Genomic DNA, 8,562 nt, shown 5'->3' with positions numbered 1-8,562 from the left:
CTAGTGTCAGGAGGTCTGTAAACAACTCCACCAGAGTCTTGCATCCTTTGCTGGTTCTTCATTTTCCCCAAAGTGTTTCTACTGCATGTTCACCCTTACTGATATCCCTTCCTCCAACTGCTGGAATAGTCTTTTTTCAATATTGCTACTCCTCCTCCTTCCCCAATTTCCCTGTCCTTTCTATAGACCTTACAGCCTGGGATGTTTAGCTCCCAGTCATACCCAGCTTGTAGTCAGGATTCTGTGATGGCTGCTACATCATACCCTTTGAGTTTCTAATTCGCTTGTTTTATTCCTTATGCTATGTGCATTTGTGTACAAAACTCTTAATTGGGTAACAGGGCGCACTCTGCCCATTTACCCTGATTAAGGGAGAAATGAAGGGGGAGGTTAGCTCAATATTTTTCATATTTTTATATTTTGGGAAAACACCAATTCTCCTTCTGGAGATGTACATGATATAAACACCAGCAATGCCCCTGCGATCAATGCCACCTGAGCAGAGGAGGCAGACAACACAACACCCCTGAAGCCTACAGTGGGAGATGACCAAGTCCAGTATGTCCACCCAATGACTTCATCTGCCCATTGATACACAACTGATGATTTATTCCAACATTCCCTCCCAGAATGCCACCCAATCACGCACAGCCTGTTTTTATGACTGAAATGTTAATTGATGTGAGAATAGTAAAGAGTGGCCCTGGATAATTACCCAGTCAGTACCCTGTACCTGTTGTCATAGGGATAAGAAATGAAATAATCAGTAATATTTACCAACCTCAAAAGATATGTTGCACGAGTCTTTATTTTAGAAGCATTTGTTGTAATATTTGTATTGTGTTTCTTTACAGGACATTTTTGACTTTGACTTTGGACAAAATGATGATCTAATTAAAGTTACAACATGGAGTAACTATTCCACTAATGTCAGTGTCACTGCACCAGAGGCACACATCCCTTGTGAAACATCCCTTGTGTAAGATAGAATTAACACATTTCACCTACAAGTGATTCGAATAACCTACTTCATTGAGAAATTATCTGATGTTGAAAATTTCTACTTTAGGAATCAACAACCACCAGTATCTCCTCTTCACCAGGTAAATAAATGTTTTTATTTAATCTCTCATTCAGTTCTGGAAAATGTAAATCTAAAGTAAAAGCAGTTTAAATAGACAACTTTCTATTGGTTTCAACAATAAAACTAATATCAGTGACCATAATGGAAATATTTCAGGGTACATGGCTGTGTTTACAGAGGCCCTTAATTGCCACACGTTGAGTTGTGCAGCATTTGTGTCAATGTGAGATGAGATGCACCAGAGATTTTGGCTCAGCTTACTTGCTCATCCATTGAAGGATTCATTGGTGTAAACCCCATTGAACCGGGAGCAATGAGCTGGGGTGCTTGGAAATGATAGTGCAGCCTTTAAAAAAACCGTTCTGGCTGAAGATTGCAGCAGGACGCTGGGGAGTAGCAGGTAAATTGCAGAGTGTTTGGCTCACTCAGTTCACTGTTAGCTAGCTTGATTTGGATGGGGTTGGATTCTCCTCTGAATTACCGGCTGTTTTGGAGCAGATTTGGGATGTGGATAATGTTACTGGACCAGTAATCCAGAGACGTGGGCTCCGATATTTACTGGGAGGTGGGGAGGGAGTGGGGTAATGTGGTAGTGGGGAGGAAACCTGGAAGTTCCGAGAACGTGACAGTCCTTCCAAAATTAACCTCCGAGCCTCATTATCATATTTTTATTCAGTTTCCCGCCCGGATGCCGACCGGAGTTCCAGGCTTGCTGGCTGCCTGGCAGCAAAGCCAGCGGCACAAGACCACAGCTGCAGACAGTTGCGGCAATCGGGAAAGTTCCCGGATTGAAGCTTGGAGGGGGGCGGGGGGGATCTTGGACCAGCAATCGGAAGAGAGGCAAAGATCACAGGGCAGAAGCAGGGGGGTTGGCAGATCATGGTACAGTAAGCTTGGGATCGTGGGTTTGGAGGGGTGGGGTCGGTCCGCGAGGAGAGGCCACAACCGGCAGAAGGTTTGATGAGGGGCCAGGGGAAGCACTCCTCCTCTCCCTGGTCGACAAGCAGTGCTATCAAAAGCACCCACCTGCTTGATCCGCCAGCTCCTGGGTTTCCCGAGCACTGTGAAACCTGGCCGGCCAGCGTTAGACTTAAATCCGGCTTCCAATTACACTGTGGGAGCCTGATTTAAATATTATAATGAGATGCCACTGTAAAGATGGCGGCAGGTATGTACGTGGCAGGTTGGCGATCGCATTTCACGATTTCACATTTTAATCCCTTCACCTGACTCTCTCCCGGGGTGTAATATCGACCCTGTGGACTAATAATCCGGAGAACCAGTTCAAACCCCACCTGGCTGTTTGAGAATTTTAAATCAGCTTGTTCAATAAGGATGCTTTGGTGTTGACCTCATTATAATACATCTCCAGTGTAGTACCAGGTTTCCTTATTGGTTACTTACGTCACAGCTATATGGGGTATAACTTGTCACCAATAAGCCATCCTTTTATTTAGATTTTGACAGTAAAAAGGGTAAAATGCATTGACAGAGAAAAGTCACTGTGAGCACTGTCGCTATTACACTCATAATGGGCTCAAGCTTCGGCTCGAGTTGCTCCTATTTTTTTGGAGCAACTAGTTTAGAATGGAGTATCTTAGAAATTGCAATTCTCGGCATTTAGTTTGCTCCAATTCTAGTGAGTTAGAATAGTTTCATTTTAGAACAATTTTTTTTCAAAAGGGGGCGTTACCAGCCACTTACGCTTGTTTTGCAAGTTTAGGCAGCGAAAACTTACTCCAAACTAACTTCGAATGGAGGAAGTGTAGATTTTTGTACGCTCAGAAAAACCTTGCCTAAATCAGGTGCAGGGAATGAGAGATGGGGGGTGAGGGGGGTTTACAAGCATTAAACATTTCACTTTTACAAATAAAGAGCCATCATCAATAATAAATGATAAACAAATCAATAAATCAACCAATAAATCAATCAAAAAAATTTAAAATTAAAAAAAAAAATCAATCAATAAATAAAAAATTAAGTTTCTACTCACCTACTGCAGCACCAGGAGCCCTCCAACAGCGTGCTGGGACGAGGCCCCCCTGAGTCTCTCTCTCTGTCTCTGTCAGTGTCTCTCTGTGTTTCTGACGGGGATGGGGGGGGAGAGAGGGGGGAGGAGAGGGGGGGGATGGAGGAGGGGGAGCGAGGAAAGAGGAGGGGGAGGAGGTGGAAGGGCTGAACAGGAAGTAGGGGGAGGCTGAACAGAAAGGAGGGAGGGAAGCTGAATGGGAGTGGGGGGTGGAAGCTGAACGGGAGGGAAGCGGGGGAAAGCTAAACGGGGGGAGCTGAACGGGAAGGAGAGAGGCAGGCTGAACGGGAGGGAGGGAGAGAGGGAGGCTGAACGGGAGGCGGGGTAGCTGAACGGGGGGGGGGAGCTGAATGGGAGGGAATGAGGGGAGGAGCTGAATGGGAGGGAGGGGGGAGCTGAACGGGAGGGGGGGAAGGCTGAACCGGAGGGGGTGGAGCTGAACGGGAGGGGGAGGGAGTGGAATGGGAGGGAGGGGGTGAGGAACTGAATGGGAGGGAGGGAGGGAGGAGGGAGAGGCTGAACTGCAGAGATTCGGGGGCGAGGAGCTACTGCACATGCGCGCGCACTCTACTGCGCATGTGCAGAGGTCCCGGCACTGTTTTCAGTGCTGGGACCTGGCTCCGCCTCCGAACCTTTGTGCTGTGCCACGCCAAGGCCGAAGATGTCCTGAGGAGCGGGGAGCATCACAAGGTCAATTTTCAGCGCCCTTTTTATTCCAGAAAGTCAGCACACTTCATGGAGGTGCGCCGTTTTTAGAGAGGGCGGAAACTTGGGCTCAATAAAGGGTGAGACTGAGTACTGTGTGTAATGAGCAAGGGTGACCTTGGCTCCTTTAATAAGATTCCAGAGTGCAGGTACCTCATGGGTGGCCTGCTTATATGCTGTGCTCCCAAGGGATGCTGGGATCCCTTGGGACTCCAGCAGGTGACCCTCTGGTGGTCAGGTTTCATGCAGGTTACAAAGGGTTAAATACATAACATTACTCCCCCATGAAGTCAACAGTCCACTTATTTACAAGGTGAGACGATCTGGTGCTTTACACTCCCTTGTCGATCGTCTCGGTACAAATGCAGGTGTGGGTGGGTTGGTCAGTTCTTCACTCGGCTGTTGGGCAGCCAGCCTCGCCGGCTGCTGGGGATGATGAGTTCGGTTTTGTGGTCAACCATGATGTCAGTTGCCACTTGTGTGTATGTGTTGGAGGGTTAAAGTTGGTGGTGTCCTCTTCGGATTGTTCGTAGCTGTTGGTGAACTGCAATTTGATTTGGTCCAAATGTTTTCTGTGCGTTTGTCCATTGGCCAATTTGACCTGAAACACCCTATTCCCCTCTTTGGGTGTGACCGTGCCAGCGAGCCATTTGGGACCATGTCCATAATTGAGCACAAACACAGGATCGTTGATCTCAATATCACGTGACAAATTTGCACGGTCATGGGACAAACTTTGTTGATGCCATTTGCCCTCCACGTGATCGTGGAGATCAGGGTGGGCAAGAGAGAGCCTTGCTGTAAGCGCCCTTTTCATGAACAGCTCGGCTGGGTGAACCCGGTGAGTGAGTGGGGTCTGGTGCAGTCGCTGAGCAGCACTCGGGGCAATCGGGTCTGCGGGGAGCCTTCTGACACACGTTTCAAGCTTTGCTTGATGGTCTAAATTGCCCGTTCTGCCTGGCCGTTGGATGCGGGCTTGAACGGGGCAGATGTGATGTGTTTTTTCCCGTTGTGGGTCATGAATTCCTTGAATTCAGTACGTGTGAAACAAGGCCCATTGTCGCTGACTAGGACATCAGACAAGCCATGCGTGGCAAACATGGCTCAAAGGCTTTCAATGGTGGCCATGGACGTGCTGACAGACATTATTGCACATTCATTCCATTTTGAGTAAGCGTCCACGACAACCAAAAATATTTTGCCGAGAAATGGGCCCGCATAGTCTACATAGATCCTCGACCACGGTTTGGAGGGCCACGACCACAAACTTAGCGGTGCCTCTCTGGGTGCATGGCTCAGCTGAGAGCAAGTGTTGCACTGGCGCACACATGACTCTAAATCTGAGTCGATGCCAGGCCCCCACACATGGGATCTGGCTATGGCTTTCATCATTACGATGCCTGGGTGGGTGCTGTATAGTTCGCATATGAATGTGTCTCTGCCTTTTTTGGGCAAGACCACGCGATTGCCCCACAATAGACAGTCAGCCTGCAGGGACAACTCGTTTTTGCTTCTATGCAATGACTTAATCACCTCCTGCATCTCCACTGGGAAACCGGACCAGCTCCTATGGAGAACACAATTTTTTACCAGGGACAGTAAAGGATCCTGGTGGGCCATAACGGGGAACTCCTCATTCTCAAATGCCTCCATGACCATGAACAAGTCCGCTGGCTGTGCCATTTCCACCCCAGTGGTGGGCAATGGCAGCCGACTGAGAGCATCTGCGCAGTTCGCTGTGCCCAGTCTGTGGCAGATTACATAGCTGTATGCTGACAGCGTGAGCGCCCAACTTTGGATGCGGGCAGAGGCATTGGTATTAATCCCTTTGCTCTGAGAGAATAGCAATATGCGCGGCTTGTGGTCAGTTTCAAGCTCAAACTTGAGGCCAAATAAGTACTGGTGCATTTTTTTTACCCCGTAATCACACGCTAGAGCCTCTCTTTCAACTATGCTGTAGGCCCTTTCAGCCTTGGACAAACTCCTGAACGCATAGGCGGCTGGTTGCAAAATCCCCGATTCATTAGCCTGTTGTAACACACACCCGACCCCTTTTGACAATGCATCGCAAGCGAGCACTATTCATTTACAAGGGTATACAGGACAAGCAGTTTGTTAGAACACAACAGATTTCTGGCTTTCTGAAAGGCAGCCTCTTGTGAATTCCCCCATACCCAGTCGTTTCCCTTGTGCAGTAGCGCATGTAGGGGTTCTAGCAAGGTGCTTAACCCAGGTAGGAAATGACCGAAATAGTTAAGGAGTCCCAGGAACGACTGCAGCTCCACCACTTTCTGTGGTCGCGGCGCGTTCTTGATGGCCTCCGTCTTGGCGTCAGTTGGTCTGATACCATCTGCTGCGATTCTCCTTCCAAAGAATTCGATGGCCTGTGCCAAGAAAACACACCTCGAGCGTTTCAACCTGAGCCCCACTCGATCCAACCGACTAAGACCCTCTTCCAGATTCTTCAAGTGCTCCATGGTGTCCCGTCCTGTAACCAATATGTCATCCTGGAAGACCACGGTGCAAGGAATTGACTTTAGCAGGCTCTCCAGGGGTTCCCCTGGAAGATCGCCGCGGCCGACCGAATCCCGAACGGGCACCGGTTGTAGATAAACAGACCTTTGTGCATGTTGATGCAGGTGAGGCCTTTCGAAGATTCCTCCAGCTCCTGTGTCATGTTGGCCGAGGTCAGGTCCAGCTTGGTGATTGTCTTCCCTCCAGTGAGGGTCACAAATAGGTCGTCTGCCTTGGGTAGCGGGTACTGGTCCGGTCGCGAAAAACGGTTAATCGTTATTTTATAGTCCCCACAAATTCTAACCGTGCCGTCCTCCTTGAGTACCAGGGCAATCGGACTGGCCCATTCATTGAATTCCACCGGCGCTATGATGCCTTCACGTTACAGCCTGTCCAGCTCAATTTCCACTTTTTCACGCATCATGTACGGTACCGCCCGAGCTTTGTGGTGGATGGGTCGCATACCAGGAACCAAATGGATCTGCACTTTCATCCCCGAGAAGCTTCCAATGCCTGACTCGAAAAACGATGCGATCTTGCTCAGAACCTGGATACATGAGGCGTCGTCGACGGACGAAAGCACTCGGATGTCGTCTCAGTTCCAGCAGATTTTTCCTAGCCAGCTTCTGCCAAACAACATGGGGCCATCCCCTGATACAATCCACAGCGGGAGTTCATGCATTGCTTCGTCGTAGGAGACTTTGACTTCTGTACTGCCAATTACATGCATTAGTTCCTTGGTGTAAGTCCTTAGTTTGGTGTGAATGGGGCTGAGCTTGGGCCTGTGTGCCTTATTTCCCCACAGCCTGTCGAAGGCCTTTTTACTCATTATGGACTGACTTGCCCCCGTGTCTAGTTCCATTGATACTGGAATGCCATTCAGTTCAACTTTCAACATTATTGGTGGACATTTCGTAGTGAACGTGTGTACCCCGTACAATTCTGCCTCCTCAATACGAGTCTCCAATTCAGCCTGATCCACTGTAGATCGATCTTCCTCTGCAACATGGTGGTTTGCAGGGTTTGTAGCTCACCACATTCGTTGCAGGTGTTCCATTGTTCTGCAACCATTGCACGCATAGTGCTTAACGCAGCATTGATGGGGCCGATGATCACCTCCACAGCGCCAACAGGGTGTTAATTGCCTTGCATTAACAGTTGATGGCGGACTCTGGGTCAATTGAGGTCGGGCCACAGCAGCCGGCATGTACATTCTGCCATGTACATTTCTGCTCAAAACCAATGCTACTTTATGCACAGTTGGCCGAAACTTTGTTCTGCGAAATCTGCTTGGTGTTGTCGCTGGTGGACATAAATGTCTGGGCTATTGTTATGGCTTTACTTAGATTTGGAGTTTCTACTGTCAACAGTTTGCGAAGGGTTGTCTCATGTCCAATGCCCAATACAAAAAAGTCTCTGAGCATTTGTTCTAGGAATCCCTCAAACTCACAATGTCCTGCGAGGCGCCTCAGTTCGGCGACATAGCTCGCCACTTGCTGGCCCTCCGATCGTTGACACATGTAGAACCGATATCTCACCATCAAAACGCTTTCCTTCGGATTTAGGTGCTCCCGGACCAGCGTACACAAGGCTTCATTGGATTTTTCTGTTGGTTTTGCCAGGACCAGGAGATTCTTCATGAGGCTGTAGGTTGTTGCCCCACAGAAAGTTAGGAGGATCGCCCTTCGTTTGGTAGCATTCTTGTCCCCTTCCAGCTCGTTGACCACGAAGTATTGGTCGAGTCCCTCCACGAAGGCCTCCCAATCGTCTCCTTCTGAGAACTTCTCCAGGAAGTTCTTTGCATTTTCGCACGGTTGTTCGCTACCTTGTCGCCAATTATTACACTCATAATAAAGGATAAGACTGAGTACTGTGTGTAATGAGCAAGGGTGACTTTAGCTCCTTTTAATAAGATTCCAGAGTGCAGGTACCTCGTGGGTGGCCTACTTATATGCTGTGCTCCCAAGAGATGCTGGGATCCCTTGGGACTCCAACAGGTGAGCCCTCTGGTGGTCAGGTGTCATGCAGGTTACAAATGGTTAAATATATAACAATCACGAAGACAATCTGCTGCCCGTGATCACAAACCATCCTTTGTTAATGGAATGAAATCCCATTATTAAACCAACAGATTGCAGTTGGAGCCCTCAGTGCCAATATGGGTGTAATCTGTGACTTTCTGCAGCCTGGGAGAGCCAGAAATAAAGCACTCTTCCTGTCCTGCTGATGC

At 48.7% G+C, this 8,562-nt stretch overlaps 1 long non-coding RNA gene across 1 annotated transcript in view; it reads left to right on the top strand.

Moving 5' to 3' along the window:
• Positions 1-983: 983 nt before the first annotated feature.
• LOC139278058 (uncharacterized) overlaps positions 984-8,562 on the top strand; it is a 35,483-nt gene continuing 27,904 nt past the window's right edge. Inside the window, exon 1 of the long non-coding RNA XR_011596213.1 lies at positions 984-1,103. This is a non-coding gene — a long non-coding RNA (uncharacterized lncRNA). The remainder of the gene's footprint in view (positions 1,104-8,562) is intronic.

This window comes from Pristiophorus japonicus, chromosome 13 (assembly GCF_044704955.1).
Source record: "Pristiophorus japonicus isolate sPriJap1 chromosome 13, sPriJap1.hap1, whole genome shotgun sequence".
Taxonomy (NCBI): domain Eukaryota; kingdom Metazoa; phylum Chordata; class Chondrichthyes; family Pristiophoridae; genus Pristiophorus; species Pristiophorus japonicus.
This window is presented reverse-complemented; position numbering and strand designations above follow the sequence as displayed.